Source organism: Coffea eugenioides, chromosome 1 (assembly GCF_003713205.1).
Source record: "Coffea eugenioides isolate CCC68of chromosome 1, Ceug_1.0, whole genome shotgun sequence".
NCBI lineage: Eukaryota > Viridiplantae > Streptophyta > Magnoliopsida > Gentianales > Rubiaceae > Coffea > Coffea eugenioides.
The window spans coordinates 24,889,495-24,907,473 of record NC_040035.1 but is presented as its reverse complement, the minus strand read 5'-3'; positions in this window follow the sequence as shown (position 1 = coordinate 24,907,473).

The window sequence follows — 17,979 nt, the reverse complement described above, 5'->3', positions numbered from 1 at the left end:
TTTTGACTATCTGGCGGATTACTTTTGGCATGGCTAGTTTCTTTTGTTATCGAGTTGACTGACTACCTTTTTGGAGCCGGAGTACTCATGTAAATAAGTGGTTTTGTACCGACCGGACGTCGGATAACGTGCATATTTTTTTTTTGGTGTGACTTTGTAAATATATGTACATATTGGAGTATACTCTTTTGCACTTATCTTTTGCGTGTCTTTTGTGCATCTGCTTTGTGCTCTTTATCTTGTTCATAGTTTGAAAAATAAGTATATGTTATATTTTGATTTAATTTTTGAATCTAAATGGACTCCGGTTAATTTCGAGGACGAAATTCTTTTAAGAGGTGGAGGTTGTGAGACCCCGGTAGGTCCTTAATTTTCATATATTATGTGAATAAGGAGTATTATCGTTATTTTGCTATAAAATTTGGTTTTAAAGTTGGTGGTGATACTTTAAAAGGTTATTTCATCTATATACTATGAAAACCCTAATTTGGGGTATTATCAAAACCCTAGTTTTTGTAATGAATTACAAGTTGTGCTGTTACAGTAATAGGCATGCCACAATATGTTCTCATGCAGGTCAGTATCAGTTTCGATTCTTTTAGCAAAGGTTAGGTAGGTTTGAGAGATAGAAAATCCCAAACTAGTCAAACCTCTAGTGTTACAATCCATTAGAAAGCTTAAGTTGGGTTTAAAACCCTAATTTTACCAATGTTATGAAGGTTGTTGGTTAGTGGGTTCCATTATGGATAAAGTATGATTAAGTATAGGTGATTAAGAAAGGAAAGTGATTAGTGAAGCAATTAAGTGTAATTACATGTTTTGGACTAAATTAAGTTATAACCTATGGAGTTAATTGAAAGCTTTTCAAATGTTTAAGGGCAAGAGTTGATTATATACAAAGTTGGAGAGTAAGGGCTAAAGAGTAAAATTGGGAGCTTTTATGTGATTGGTGGTGTTAGAAAATATCCCCCAAAGATTTGACTAACATGTTATCATAGGATTTATAAGAGAAACAAAACAAAACAAAACTAAGAGAAAAAAAGAGAGAGAGGGCCGAGAGAAAGAAAGAAAGAAAGAAAGGAGGAAAATCTCTTCCAAATCCAACTTCATCTAGCTTCCATCTTGGTCATGGAGTTTAAGACAACATCTTGGGTACTTGATTGTTGAGGTTTAATCATCAACAAAGCTTGCTTGAAGGTAAATATCTCTCTCTTGGAAGTTAAAGATTAGTGATTAAGCTTTGAAGCCATGAAAGTGGTGTTTTGTTATGAGGATGAACTTGTGTGGTTTATGTAGTGATTATTGAGTAGTTCAATGGTTAATTTTAGTGATTTATTGCTGCTGGAATTTCGGTCAAGATAAGAAAGAATTAGGGTTTCATGCTAAACATTTTAGTTAGCTCTAATCTTGTGTTAGTGAACTTATAGTGGTTGTGTTTGATGATTGGCTTCATTTGTTTGGTGAGTGAATGGTAAAAACTGATTTGGGTTAAGAAACCCTAGGCTAAAGCAAGGAGTATAAGCTTGGTTAAGGATTAACTAGGTTAGGGTTTGGTTAATAAGTTGTTAGAATAAGTTCATTGGTGCAATTGAAGTAAGGTTAGGGATTATGGTTAGTGTTTGGGAATTTTATGATGTCTTAGAGGGAAAGTTTCGAACCATTAGTAGGTCTTTTAGAAGATGGTATATATGTGTTTCTTTGGTATGAATTTGGTTAGAAAATTTGCATGAGAATCATAGAACGGACCATGCGGTTGCGGCGCACAAAACCGGCAAATCTGGAAAAACAGGGCAGTCCAAAAATCCGAAATTGAGTTCCGTTTTTCTTTATGCTTCGTGCTAAGTCAGAAGTTTCTCAAAACATGAAAGTTGTAGCCTCTTAAGTCCTGAATATGCCTGCAAAATTTAAGGTCAAACGGATCAGTGTAGCCTGAGTTATAGCCAAAACACTTGCACCTGTTTTGTACACTGGATTGTGTTACGTTTTTGAATTTTGCTTCTGACCATGCTCTGTCCGTTTTGATAACGTGCGAACTGGGTGTTTATTCCTTCATAAGAAATATATATATTGGTCTTAGCTTTGAAATGGTATAAAGTTCATTCCAATCCGAGTTCCATAGCTCCATTTATGACCAAAACAAGATCGGTTGTCGGAACTGCCTTCGAATTTGGACAGTTCTGACAGGGATGTTTGGACCCATTTTTCCCCATGCTCTGTATTGATTCAGCCTTTGGTCCAAACATTAAAGTTATAGCCTTATGAATGAGCTTTCTAACGCCTCTGGAATTTCTTGATTCCGATTTCTAAGTCGTGAGTTACGGTCTTTCAAACAGGGCCTGTTTGGTAACCCGAAATGAAATGGCTGGAACTATTTTGTGCATTTTTGACCAATACCTATTGAGATCTGGGTTTAGATGTCTAAATAAAAGTTGTAGCCCTTCCTTGTAGCTTCGAAACGGTGTCTCATCCACCTTGATCTAACATTCCTAGCCTAACTTTTGATCAAAACGGTTTGGGATGGCAAATCTGGCCGTTTCCGTTTCCGTTTCCGTGTCCGTCTCCATTTCCGTGTGCCGTTTCCGCACTTGCATGTGCCAATTTTGCCGTTTTACTTGAGTTATGCATATTAGTGGCCATTTGTGATATATTGTGATACAATCTTCTATTTCAGACGGTGACGGGCTAGACGGTGCCGGTGGGGCCTACTAGCTGTATACGTGACGTGATCCTTGCATTTTTGCTATACGTACTTTTGGAGTAAGTATTCAGGCCGTTTATGTGTATAAACTGCTTATGTGTTTTGATGTGAATAAAAGGGGGACTTAGGCGAGGGTGTACTTTAGCACACTCGATCTAAACCCTAGTTTGTACCTATGTTTCTTTATGAGATGTGTATACATGAATTATTTTGGATTTGAACCCCTTGATCTTGTAGCTCGGGGTGACGTTTGTAAGTTGGGGTTGATCTTCCGACCTAGATGGACATCCGAGCCGGTCAGGGTTTGGTCGAAGCCAGTCCAACTTAGTCTGAAGTCACCAAGTTTGTGAATCCGGTTCACCGAGAATGTGAACCAAGTTTGTGACCCGAGCTTGTGACTCAAGCTCAAGTTTGTGATTTCGTTCGCTCGAGCAAGTTTGTGAGGTGACTGGCCAGTGAGGGTGATAAGGTGTCAGGTGGGAGTACAAGTGGAGTTCTACGGACCTTATTTGTGGTCGATGGAGTGTCGACAGGAGGTCACGCATGGCAAACGACTTGGCTTTGGAGCCAACCTGTATCCTTCATTTGTATTGTTACTTTTGCACTTGACTTGACATTTTGTGAAATAGTTGTTTATCTAAATGTGCAATTTACAATTTTACCCCTGTTTACTTACTAAGCACATAGCTTTCCCCGTTTCCTTTGTTTTCCTTAGCAGGGGACGACACGGGGAACTCCTTGGCACATTCACTAGTATAGTTAGGTTTGCTTGTAATAGTTGGACAATTAAGATGGTTGTTTTTGTTTTGGTGGTTTGTATAAGGACCCTCCTTAGGGTCTACTTTCTGCTAGTTGTTATCACAATGTAATATAGTGGATTGACTAGTTGCTTTTGGGGATGTAAATAGAATTTTTTTGGAATTGGCTATTGTGAATAGTACGCTTTTGGTTTATCTAGATTTTATTGTTTTGAAATTTCGAGTCCTGGCGCGAGCTAGGCAGGTGTCCCGCTGATACCTTAGGGTTCGCCCTTGGGAGAAGCGGGGGCGTCACACACTGACCTATGAGCAGAAGCCGATAAAACTTCTAGATCGTAAGGTGAAAGAATTGAGAAACAAGTCGATTCCGTTGGTGAAAGTTCTATGGAGGAACCACGGACTGGAGGAAGCAACCTGGGAAGTCGAAGAAGAAATTCGAGGAAAATATCCAGACCTATTCTCAAATCAAGGTATAATTTCGAGAACGAAATTTTCTAAAGTGGGAGAGGATGTGAGGACTCATGTTTTTATTTCTAAAATAGTTATATTTATGATTATTTACCCTAGTATTAGTTACTTATATTATCGTTACAAGAATTTAAAAAATTTCGTGTATATTGAGCCGGAACGGCCAATTGGAGATTTAAAAAATTAATACTAGACTACCAAGAGTGAGTAATTATAATGTTAAAGGAAGTACATTAGAGATTTAGTGCACAAGTGAAACAAACCTGAGAGAAAACAGACACAAAACGCGCTTGCGCGAGCACTATTTATAGTTGACTTTTGTGAAATTATAACCACAAAACACTTAAGCTTCCAAGGGAAGCTTCATTCAAAAGCCATACTCTCTCTCTCCTCTCCTTAAGCTTGGTCGAACTCCACCAAGAAAGAAGGAAGAAAACTTTCCACCATTCTTGCACCAATCTTCCTCCATTTCATCTCAAACTTTGCATCCAACTCACAAACCACTTGGGAATTCACTTAAGCTAGAAGAAAGACTTCATCTTGGCGGTTTTCTTGGATTTTTGTTGCCAAAAATTTCTGGTTTCTCTCAAAGCTAGGAGGTAACCATCCAACACCATCCAATCTTTCATTATTGGCTTTAATGGGTTTTATCCTTGGCTTTGAAGCTTGTAGCTTCATTATTGTTGTTATTACTTGGATTGGATTGGTTAAAGTGGGCTCTATGAATTCCCACCTTGGTTGTATGGGCTGATATGATGATATAATTTTTGGTTTGAGTTGTTTAAGTGTTGTTTAAGATGATTATGGATAGAGAATCGAAGGAAAGATCGAAGGAAATTGCGCATGGTTGCTGGCCGAAATCTGTCCTGTTTTGCCGTGCCTTGATTTCAAATTTTTGATGCTCAAATGACTGTGAAACTGATATAGATATGTTGTATATGGTGTGTAGAAAGTTTCTACCAAAAATCATTTGAATTGGTTGAGTAAAACTTGAAAACTTGAAATTTCGAAATGTAAAGAAATCTGAAAATGTGTTCGGACAGCTTGAACAGTGTCCCTTTGATCGAACATATCTTTTTATACAGACATCGAAATCGAGTGCCGTTTGCAGCATTTGAAACTTTTCAATGGTATAAAATTCACTGTCTAGTTCGAAATGAGTGAGCAGTAGTGAGTCAGCAAAGTTGCTGCCCTGTTCTGTTGGCCTATCCAAGAGAAAGGTAGAAACTACATTTTGTAGCTCTATATTCTCTCACATAGGAATTGATTTTAAAAATGATTTGTTCTAATGAAATGTAACCTTATGATTCTAGTTTCCAATGACACCAACCATTCTCAATTCCAAGTTGTATTGAGTGAGATATGGTTCTATTTCCAAACTGCGACAAAACTATAAAACCCTTCTTTTTGGCTGGCCGACTGGTTTGGTTGTTAGTGAGAGGTTTTATTTTGAAATTTTGATGTCAACCAACTATCAATTGCTCATGAAATGTTTCTTGGACCTTGGTTTCACAAATGAACCAAAATGGGACTGATTTCATGGTGCAAAGTGTTTTAAAAAGGAATGAAAGCAAGAAGGCAGATTTGTCTTGGAAATTTCTTGAACTTTGGTAGTTTTGTTAACTACCATCCCGTACGAGTTTTTACATGAAATTTTATAGAGGAATAATCCTCTTATGAAAGTTGAACTGTACAAAATTTGGTGTTATTCTAAGACCATTTTGATACCCAAATGATGACCTAAAGTTTACTTTCAAATCTGGAAAATTCACTATTTAGTAGTGAAAATTTACCAAATTTGAGCTGCTATATTTTGGCACTCAAAACTGCAAATTTAATTCTGTTTATTGTGTTTGAAACTTTGTTTGGAATTATTATTGTGTTAAAAATTTCAGAGGCCAGTTCACCTTTTGTGAAGTTTGCCGAATTTCCAAAGTTCGCCGAAAAACATGATCGAAACTGTCTTGTATGCTCAAGTCAGCTACTTTGAGCTGAAATTTGAATGTCTTCCATTTAGAATCTTGGAAAGATGTCTTCTAGGAACTTTTAGTATTTTGAACCAAGATTCCAACGGTATAAAATTTTCCAATTTTGAACCTATTGAGTGCAAGTTCTGATTTTTCTAAGTTTGACGTGCAAAACTGAAAATTTTCCAACTCAATGGGAAATGAGTTTTTGGAAACTCTTCCCTATCCTTCGATATTGGTTGACTATTTTAAACTTGATTTTATGAAGGAAATCAGTTTTCCTTGTGTTATTAAACCTCACTTTTGAGCCTTGATTTACGAGTAATTAAGGATCTTTTTCATGATATTTTCTTAGTATTGTACAAGTGTAAAATCTTTCTTGTTAACAAGGGGTTTATAAGTGATAGTGTGTGATAGTAAATTATTATTTGCTCAGGCAATCAAGGGGACCTTCAAGAGGATCTCGAAGCGGATGCCTAAAAGTTGTTTCAGCACTTACTCCCTACTTTGATCGGTGAGTGTCAAGTGCATGACTTGTTGAAATTATGTGAATTGTTTCTTATGGATTAAATGATTGATAATTGTTGAATTGAGTATGTACTTTATCGCACTCGTTCTCTTTCAACTGATTGTACAACTGAATTGCTCATGACTGAATTGTAATTGATTGACTGAATGTCGTTGGAGTGAATCTTCTCGACTTATAACTGAACTGTGGAAACACCCAAATCTCAATTGGCCAACCTTGCGACTCGAGCCAGCAAGGACTTGGTCGAAAAGCTTGGTGAACCATGAGATAACTGTAACCTTGATCTAATGAGAGGTCTTGCTTGGTCTACTCGCGTAGTAGTGCTCTTTATTGAAGTGCGGGCCCGGTACGGTGTATGGTGGACTGAACTGTGAAATAAGTGGAGTTCTACGGACTTAAATGCCGACCCGGTTGACGGAATGTCATCGCGGAAAGGTATTCGATCGAGGTTTGGCGAAGCAAGCGAAACTTAGCTCCTGAGAGCTCCTGTATCCTCATTGAATGTGTTACATTGAAAATTGTGAATTGCTTGAATGTTACAGCTTTAATTCTTGCTTAAATGCCATTGCTACTTGAACTATGTGTTTTGCATGTTTTTCTTGGCCTCACGAGCATCCCCTCACCCCGTTAGATTTGTTTTCCTTAACAGGAGCTGAACGGGAAGGGATTATAGAAAATCCTACTTGATGGCTCTTTTGATTAGAATTTTTGAATGCATTTGTCTAAACATCCTTTTGGGAAGTTTTTATTTTGGAAAATGGATGTATTTTGAACTTGTGATGTAAGATTGAACATTTATGTATGGAAATGACTTCGTGCCTTTATTCCGATTTCATTGTTAGTATTGTACCTTAAGTTTGAACTAGAATTGTATTGAGTCCTGGAGAGAGTTGGGCAGGCGTCCCGCAGATACCCTTTGGTTCGCTTTAGAGAGAAGTGGGAGCGTCACTCTTAGAGCGTTTCCAAAAGTTTTCTCCACCTAAATTCTTTGGAGGGTCTGACTCGGAAATAGCTGAAAACTGGTTGGAGACAATGATAAATATTTTTGTAACCTTGCATTATACGGAGGAAAGACAAGTGGCTTTTGCCGTCTTTCAATTTGAAGGACCGGCTAGGTTATGGTGGAATGTTGTTAGGGCAAAGTGGGAAAGAGAACAGACAGCATGGATTTAAGTAAAGTTTATGAGAGAATTTAATGAGAAATACTTCCCACCTTTAGTTCAAGAGAAAAGAGAGGATGATTTCAGTAGGTTACGCCAAGGAACCCTAAGCGTGGCCGAATATGAAACATAATTTACTAAACTATCCATATTTGCTCCTAAATTAGTAGCTATGGAGCAAAGGAGGGTGAGACGATTTGTACAGGGGTTAAATGTGAAAATGCAAAAGGCTTTGGCTGCTGCACAAATTAATACATTCACGGAAGCCCTTGAAAAAGCTCAAAGAATTGAAATTGCGAGGGAGCAAGTGAAGGCTTTTCATACGAGAAAGAGGAATACACCTACTAGTACACCTGAGGAACCTAAGAAAAATGTAACGCCCTCCAAAGTAAGAAGAACGGACTTTTCGCACTAGCCATCCTGGACATTAGGACAATTGAAAGAAGGTTCTCTAAGAGGAATTCAAATAGGAAAAGGGCAACAAGAGGGAATTCCTCGAGAAAGCCAAAAAGTGGCTTATCGCTTGGCTTGTAGATATTGTGGGAAAACAAATCATACTGAGGATGAATGCTGGGTGAAGGGGCACAAGTGTCTGATTTGTGGGAGTACCGACCATCAAATTAACAACTTCCCGAAGAAGCAGCCACGAGGGAATAGTGCTCAACAAGTAGATAGAACCAAACCTAGACAATCTAAAGATAGAGGGAACCGACCAAAAGTACCAGCACGGGTATATGCCTTGGACAAGCAACAGGCTCCGGAGTCATCTGAGGCGAAGGTAAAAATTTCGAGGACAAAATTTTCTTAAGGGGGAAAAAAGTGTGAGGACCCGAAAATTCCTTTAGAATTTCCTCCCATTTTTGAAAAAAATTAATTTATATTTTCTTCTATATTTCTTTACTTTGACTATTTAATTATTTACTAACCCTAAATTTCATGGTGATTTCATTAGTTGAGTCAAGAGTTTTACTTTTACTTTTATAATTAGAGCAAATTAGGATTTTTGCGCATTTTGGCTGTGTGATCACTTGGTGAGGTGTGTACTAAATTTGGTGGATAAGAGCGAGTGTTAAGTAAGAGGAAGTGTGTGATTAGAAGTGCTAATAATAAGTTAGTAAATCATAAGTTAAAATACAAGTATGTGAGAGTTAAGGAAAATAGACTTGAACCGACGTGCACCGTTTGTTACCGGTTGAGTACTCCACTTGACCAATACTTTCTTACCCTAATTTCGTTGTTTTTATTTCATTTAATTTCTCCAAAATTATCCTTAAGTCAGCCACCATTTTTGACGAAAGAAAGGTGAGAAAAGAAAAAAAAAGAAAGAATCTTGAGTTGCCAAGTGTCGGCAATCAAGGAAATGTTTGACCAAGCTAAGTCCTTTCTTCTTATCTTTCATTTTGGCTCATTTTTCTTCATGGTGGCCAAAATTTTGGGAGAGAAAAACAAGAGAGAAGAAAACTCCAACTACAACCTTGATTTGCCTTGTTTGAGTTGAATCACAAAAACTAAACCGATTAAACTTGCATCAAAGGTGTTTGGAAGCTTGGTGTGATGAAAGTTTTGAAAGAAATAGCTTGGTTCCTCACTTTCAAGAAGGTTTTGGAAGGTATAATTTTATCCACTTCTTGTCTCTACCTTAATCTTGCTAAATATGCTATAGAAGTTTTGAATCTTTGAATATTATGGATGATTTTCTAATTTTGGGTTGTTTAGTGAAAATTTCAGCTAGGGTTAGTAATTTTCAGTCTTGATTATGTTGGTTAACTATAAATTGTTGGTATTGAGCTTGGATATGGACTTTGTGAGGTGATTAGTAGCATAATTGTAACTTTTTAGCTTTAAAAGATGAGATTTCAGCCTTGGTAAGAATTTCCAACTTTGGTATTGGTTGATTTTTTGCTAGAAACGAGTTATATTTGGATGGTTTTTGGACTAGATCAAGAGCTATCTTTATATTCTTACTTGTAGTGTTGATTTGGAGCTAATTTGGAAAGAAAATAAAGCCTTGAATGGCTGGAAAAATTGGTAAACACAAAGGAAGTGCTGCTGAAATTTTTTCCGAAGGAGACTCTGAGCAGTCTTGGGAAATCTGTCATATCTTGGTGTAAAAAAATTCAAATTGAGTTTTTCTTATTGTGTTTGAAACTAGATTAAGAGTAATTTCTACCGTAAAATTTCATAATTTTTCTCAATTCCTATGAATATCTGTAATTTTTCAAATTTGACTGAATTTCCATTCCTGTTCTGTCTTTTTACTGGATAAAGCAGCCACTTGAGATTGAATTTTGACTGACTTGTGGACAGAATCTTGCAAATGTCTTCTGAGAAATTGTAAATCTTTGAAACTATTTTTCAACTGTATAAAGTTTATAAATTCTGGATTTAAGAAACTTGAGATATGATTTTTTCAAATAGTATCGCGCAAAACTGAAAAAATTCTATTTTCCTAAAACTGTCCTTACCTTCATTTCCAACTTTAAGTTGGAGTTGTTAAACTATTTTGAGCTTGGTTTATGATTGGAATGAAGAAATTCTTAGTTACTCATGTCCCTTGGGTCTAAATGTTCTCTTTTCACTCCAAAACCATAATTGCACCTTTGTACTAGTAGTTACGCGGATGTTCTTTGGTTCACCTAAACTTTGGATGGTTGAACCATAATATTTTCTCTTAGTTATTCTTAGGGTTTGTCAGTGATCAAGGGCATAATCCGGAAGGAAAATTTTGATGTTATTTTGCTTAAACTGGTGAGTGTTCTTTGCATGTTGTGCTTCGAATGACTATGTGAATTGTTGTGAATGTTTACTTGAATGTTAAATGTTTTTCAATGATTGTTAAATGAATTTTCGATAGGCGAATGTGTACTTTATTGCACTCGACCTAAGTGAACGTGAAATTTTCAATGATTAAATGATTGAATACTACTTGTGCATGAATGTAAGCCTTTTGGCTGAACTGGGCGCTTACCCTTCGTTGCCAGTCGACTCGAACCAAAAGCAGATTCGGTCGGGCGGCTGGTGACCCTGGGACAATGTTTGGTATACTCGAGTATTACCACGAAGTCTGGTGGAGAACATGCCAGTGAATTCAATGCAATGATATCAATGAATGAATGACAAGATCACTGAAGGAGTTTTCACTTGCAAATGTTTTCTAATGTCGGAGGGATAAGGAAAATGGTTGGCGAATGAATGAATGAATGACTTGAATGAATGGTTCCAAGTGAGCACGTATCCTTCCAATGATTGAATGATTGTTTCTTGAATGACTATTTATTACTGTGACAAGTGTTAAATGTGATATTTCCGTGTTTTACCTACTTGCTTGCTCGTTTTGGAGCCTCACTGGGCTTTTAGCTCATTCCTTTGGTTTTTATTTTCCTTACAGGAATGGAGATCCGAAGCAATTAAGTATGAACTAGAGTGTATAACCCTCTTGTACTCATACATTTGGCTTTTGGGGTTGTAAATAAGTTTACATTTTGGTTGAATTGTAGAACTTAAATGTTATTTTGGAGGCTTGAATGATTAATCTTGAGAGTTGAGTGAGTAAGTGAGTCCCGGCGAAAGTTGGGCAGGCGGTCCACCAAACCCTTGGGGGAAAGTGGGGTCGTCACAACCACACCCCTCCCTCCTGCGAGTGGGTTAAGCACAACTCAATTTTGCATTTTGTTTTTGCAAGCGTTTATCTTACTTGAATGGAAGTTTCGTTTTAATTCATTTTGTTTTTGTAAGACTTTGTCTTACCTGAATGGATAGAGTTTTGACTTTTTCTTAACAACCTAGTTTTGTTTTAATTCATTTTTTTTTTGCAAGAGTTTCTCTTACCTGAATGGAAATTTCGTGTTAATTTATCTTGTTTTTGTAAGAGTTTATCTTACCTGAATCGATAGAGTTGTGACTCTTTCCAAAGAATAAAATTTTATCTACAACAAAATTTTCCTAAACGTTCTTCATTCAAAGGATTAAATTTTATCTACAACAAATGTTAATAAAAAAAATCAGACCAACGACTAGCAAAAATCATAATTGCAATTGCAGTTTTCTAAAGCAACGATCTTTTTGGTTACCAAAATCTTATTTTTTTCTTTCTAACGTTTCTTTCCTGTGACCTATAAATAGCAAGCTTCCCTGCTTCACCAATTACACATATACAACTTCATTTCTTTCTCTCTAGATTCCCTCTTCCTTCTTTGTCCACTCTCTCTACTCCCCTTCTCTGCTGGTTTGTTACATTTGCTGTTCCTATTGCCTCAAATTAACAAGTGGAAGATTTGTTTAATTTTGGGGAAACATTTCAATGCCCAGAAATAGTTTCTTAAGATAGCGCTATTTAGCATGAATTATTATTTCATTAGCATTGTTGGGATTATTTGCAACAATTTTTCAGTTTATGCATATTCCAACTTAATCTTTGCATTATGGGTTCATTATTAAACATGATCAATAACAAATTCTCATCATCTACAATAAAAAAAATATTACTAGCTTTCAAAGTTTAACAGAAGAAAACTCCTTTCTCTTATCTTAAGATGTTATCACCACAATTTTGAGAGGAATTAGAGCCTCTACTTTGTCTTCTCTGCTTAAGATGTTGTTATCACCAAGCCTCCTAAATCCTCTGCTTTGGCTTCTTATGCTTTATTTCTCTTCAACACATTGATTGAAGTCTTCTCACGCCTAATTCTTTTTATTTGTTAGGTCCATTAATCAAAAAGAGGGTTCATAATATTGATGCGTCCTTTCCTATGGCAAATATGTTATTTTTTACATTCCAAATCATGGCTAATTTAGGTAAACAAATGATTTAGTGATTTCTTTCTGTATAACTGCATAAAATCTCCTATGTTGTGAAGGTAGTAGAGTCATTTTGTCTTCAGAATATGAGTATTGGGTTCCAAATGACCCATAGTGAAGGTAACTAATACTTCCAAAATCTTGTCGGGGGATAAAACTATTAGAAATCTTAGGGGAGGTTTTTAAAATTATCCCTTAAGGGAAATATGCCTTAATATATTATTATACAATAAGGGAAATTATTACTTAAGAGAAACTAACCAACATACTATTATTTGACCGTTAATTGCTTAATTATTGCTTAGGCACCATTGTAACCTTTTTATTTTACTTTTAACTTGGATAATATTTGATTTTAGCATGAATGTTATTTACAATTATCTCACATCCTTGACTTTCTTGCTATGATTACTTGCTCTAGCTCAGGCGCGAGCAAGTTCACCTGCCAGGCTTCTTCTCCCTTCATGTCATTTGCTATCAGATTGAATTAGCCAAAAGTGATAGCCATGCATTGAAAACTGGTAAGGTTATCGATTAAATTCCTATAGCGTGTGAAATATTCAGCCTGTTCCTATAGCGCTTTCCTGATGTTTCTTTTTCTTTTTCTTAATTAATTGTTCATTTTAGTGAATAATTTTGTAGTTTCTGTTTAAAGGCAAAGGGTGTGTATCCAAGGCAGCACTTGTAACCAGATGTTTTCACCCTTCAAAATTAATGTTTCTAGTGCACATCCACATTAGACAATTTATATATTGTGTGTATGGTCCCCTAGATATTCAAGATCAGCAAAGTATGACCATATGAATGGTCATCTACGTTACAATTATTAGTACTTGAAATCATCAATAGTCGCCTTACATAAGATTCACATTAGACTTAGTCTAATACATTACTTTAGGGTGACATTTGTCCCTATTTTTAGTTAATGTTAAGGGCACATATGATGTCTGCGCAATTCAGAAATAAATAATTATTCTTTTTATGATTTAATTTGATACAACATTTTCATCACCGAAATAAATTTAATTAATCTTTCTTACAATTGATAGTTTATGCACCAGTAGTTGGATACATGCAAACATGTGTAAAACTTGGAGTTCAAATTCAAATTAAAATTATTTGCAATACATCTAAAAACCCACAAATCTATACACTTAGCATAGAAAAGATTAATCCAAACAAAGTTATGATATTTCAATTTTTTTCAGTGACATGGTAATTTTGTATTGGTGATTAAATTGATATTTGATAGCATGTACTTGGGAAGTTATGGTAGAAACTAATTTTTGTTCTTCACTATAGGAGTAAAAGTACAAAAAGTAACCAAAATATGTACACCCAAAGCATGCCTCATGCTTGTGGTAAACATATTCGTCAATGATTGATATGTGATGAATCTTCTAATGCGAAAAGGAATTCTTATACATACATACCTATGTACACACACATACACATATATATATAGACACACATATATATTTGTGTGTGTATCTATGAGCAATAAGAAATCCTTAACTTACTTTCCCTTTAACATTTTACCTTCTCCAATTACTTTCATATGTATGAACTTTAAGTAAACTTGTAAATGTCTCATTTCATTAGTATTAATTTTGGTAGCTAAGCGATTATTAAATGCATTAAAATTGGTATGTAGTGAAGCTGGTGAAAGTGATTATGATTTTATAGGCTTTAATGTCTACCGAAACATTGATGTAAAACACTTTGAAGATGAGCATGCCCAAATCCTAGACAGAATCTTTTTTTTTCTTTATTCTCCCTCTCTTCCCACAGTCTTTCCACCCTCAACTGCTAGACCAAGAATTTGAACTTTGAATCTGATAGCGGAAAGAATTTTAAGAGCTCTCTCCTAATCACTGGCCAACCACAGTGGCTACATAATCACTTATCACACTTCAAATATATTTTTTTTCTTCATGGGTTGTCCAATGTGGAAAACTTGTGTCTAACATTTTTTACATTAATGGTGTATAACAATTCCCGTAATTCCCACAATTCTACGTATGTTACTGTCATAACATATCTTAGTTTCATAATTTTTCACAACAATTGATGATCGCTAACCCATTTTATTCTCATTTCTCATCCACATAAATCAAATACACTAGGTAAAAAAAAAGGACTACTTATTATACTCCCACCATAGACGAATCCCATCTACAAGCACTTCAACGGCACCTAAATTCAAAACTTGCAAGATTGCAAATGAGAAGCAATTGATCACAAGACGAAATCTACAGCGCAGTGATTCCACCAAAATACTTCAAAGAGTTCAACAAGTTCACTTTCCAGAAAGACAAGTCTCACGTGAAATATGATTGATTAAATTGCAATTACATCGATTGAGGCGTCGTGCCCATCAAATTACAATTCCTGGTATTGTTTTATTTTTCAAATATTATTGATTTTTGTATGCAAATATTTTGTATTCGATTTTTTGAGTTCTTTAATTCAATTTATTTATTATTTATGATATGCATACATTTATTCCTGGATATCTAATTTTTTTTGGCTCACTTTTGGTTTGTTGAATTTGGCTGATTGGACCATATAAAAGACAAAAAGGAAATAGTTTTGGTTTTAGGCAAAATCATCTGAAAATTTTAAAAACAAACATGTTACTGAAACTCTCAAACATGTTAACCACATACTTGTTAGTGGTTTAAGCCACGTACATATACTAACTGCCACGTCATTGTGAAAGTAAGATGTTACCGTTTACCAAGGAACACCACGCAGGGAAGATTGTCGCGTGGATCTAGTAACTTTCAGGTACTAGATAAAATTGTCAGTTCGTTGAGCTCAAAATTGTCAGCTCGTCGAGGTCGAACTCGAGTTCGAGTTCTATAAAATTAAGTCAAGACTCGACTCGATTAGATCAAAACTCGGCTCGGCTCGGCTCATTTGCTGCTCTAGTAGTGAATCTTCTCAACGGACTGCATATTGGACAAAGCTTTTCTTGATATACGTACATAGAAGCGCATAGTGATTTGTCGTGAGCCCAACCTAGGAATAGAATAAATGACACTATTATAGTTAACGGACTGGTTATTGAACAAAAGTTCTTCCTTCCTTCAAAAAAAAAACAAAAAACGAAAACAAAAGATTTTCCTCAGGACTGTTAGATACAAACCCACAGTGATTTCTCTCAAGACCAAGCCAGCATTAAACAGATCCAATTGCTTGTGTATCCAGATGAGGTTTGGATTTAAGAAACGCAGAGCAAATAGGAGAATCCAGAATTTTAGTTGTTGGAACCTTAGTTATTAAGTATTGTTGATGTCATTTATCCAAAACAAAAAATCTAGAACTTTCTGTTGGGAAATTCAAAAATCTTAATTAACACTATTGCTTTGTATGACAACATCCAGGGTACCTGAAAAATAATTTATTTTCACTTTAATTAACTAATTATTGCTAATTTGATTGATTTAATTATGAAAATTGGCTCCCATTTACATTTTAATTAATATATGTAGCAAAATATATTTATGTAGCCGTTACTTTATAAACTATGGATACTAACAATAATTTTATTGCTACATAATTTTCATTTAATTACAATACTATTGTATATCTGACTACTGATACTATTTCTTCTTTAACTATTGTATTTCTTTGAATTTTTTTTAAATAAAAATTTTTAAAACTTTATTTATGCATGTGAAAGGGAAATTATAGGACCAATAACTGAAACATAAAACTAGCAACGTCGCCTACGGAAACTAGGGAACCCTAACCTACCCATGCGAATATCTCCACGTACCAGAGGGGTAACATCGCAAAGGAGGGGAACAAGGAATCAGCTCCCGTAGTGGCCACCAACTTAGCCAGTCTATCCGACGGTTTGTTTGCCTCTCTAAAGCAATGAGTAACGGATCGAAACAAGGCCCGATGCCGCAGTAGTTCATCCAACTCCAGCTGCAGCTGCCAAGGACATGCCTGAGCTCCTGATATGATCCGGACCAGAGTCAGTGAGTCCACCTCTAGATGTAGATCCAAATGCCCCGGAGCAATGCACTATTTCACCCCATGCACCAACGCCTTAAGCTCAACCTGGAGACTCGTAGTGATACCAAAGAAACATGAGAACCCGAGATGGAATCCCCCCTGAGAGTCCCGTACCACACCTCCTCCGCCACTCACCCCTGGATTCCCAATAGAACACTCGTCTGTGTTAAGCTTATAGCCGTCTCTCGGGGCCACCCATTTGATTGGCAAAATGGTCAATGTTTTAGACCTGGCTGCTAAGGCTGCGTGCAAGGTCTCCCAACGGCCAACTGGCCATGACATCATTGGAAAGTGTACCTGCAATGACTCCCTTAACCGGACCAAGACTTGTCCTACCACGACTCTCCCATCTGTCGTGCCCCCTTCCAAAAAACACAATCACACCCCAAGATCCCTCAAGAACTACCAAGTAAGTTTCAAGAACTTCAAGAACTTCAAGAAGATAGTGAGGCTACCATGGCAAGGTTCTTTAGAGGTCTCAACCCTGACCTTCAAGAAGCCTTGGAGTTCTAACATTACTTGGACATGCATGATCTTCTTGAACTAGCCATCAAGGCCGAGAGGGGAAAGAAATTGAGGTGAGGGGCCCGTACCTTCCAAACTTCCAACTCGACTTCATGGAGGGGAAACCAACCACGGAGAACAACCCACAAAGCTGGAAATTCGGCTACACCTCAAGGTAATACTCCTAACCGAAATTCCCATTTTACCCCTAACAAAGTTGTTGATGCATCCAGGTCCACTTCTAAGGCATCTCATGAGACTCCCAAGACTAGGAGTAGAGATATCAAGTGTTTCAAGTGCCAAGGGTTTGGACATATTCAGTCCCAATGTCCAAACTAAAGGGTCATGTTAGTCACTCACAATGGAAAAATCGTGTCCGATAACGACGATTGTAAGGATATGCCTGGATTGATCAAGGGTGATTGCTTGGAGGATAACTCGGCTGAGGAAGAATGCTCTCCTACTCAAGGGGAAATCGGTTGTTTGGTGGCACGACGCGTGCTAACCGCCCGGGTCAAGGAGAACGAGCAATTGCAAAGGGAGAACTTATTTTACACTCGATGTAAAGTAAGTGATAAGGTGTGTAGCCTCATCGTTGATGGTGAGAGTTGCACCAATGTGGCAAGCTTACTAATGGTTGAAAGCTTGGGTCTTCCTACAACTAGACATCCACATCCATACCGCCTCCAATGGCTAAGTGAAGAAGGTGAGGTGCGTGTCTACAAACAGGTACGTGTTCCTTTTTCAATTGGCAACTATATTGATGAAATTGTGTGTGATGTTGTCCCGACACATGTCATCTTAGGCAGACCTTGGCAATTTGATAAACATGTCACATTTGATGGTAGAGCCAATAAGTACACTCTATTGCACAATGGTAAATGCATGGTCCTAACACCCCTCACACCTGCACAAGTATATGAGGACCAACTGAAATTGCAAAGGGAGTGTGACTTGGACCGCCAAAAGAGGAAACAAAAGGCGGCCGACCATGGAAAATGCTCCACTTCTACAAGTGAGCAATCGACCAAGGGTCAAGTGAGCACACCTAGTGTCACACATGATCATG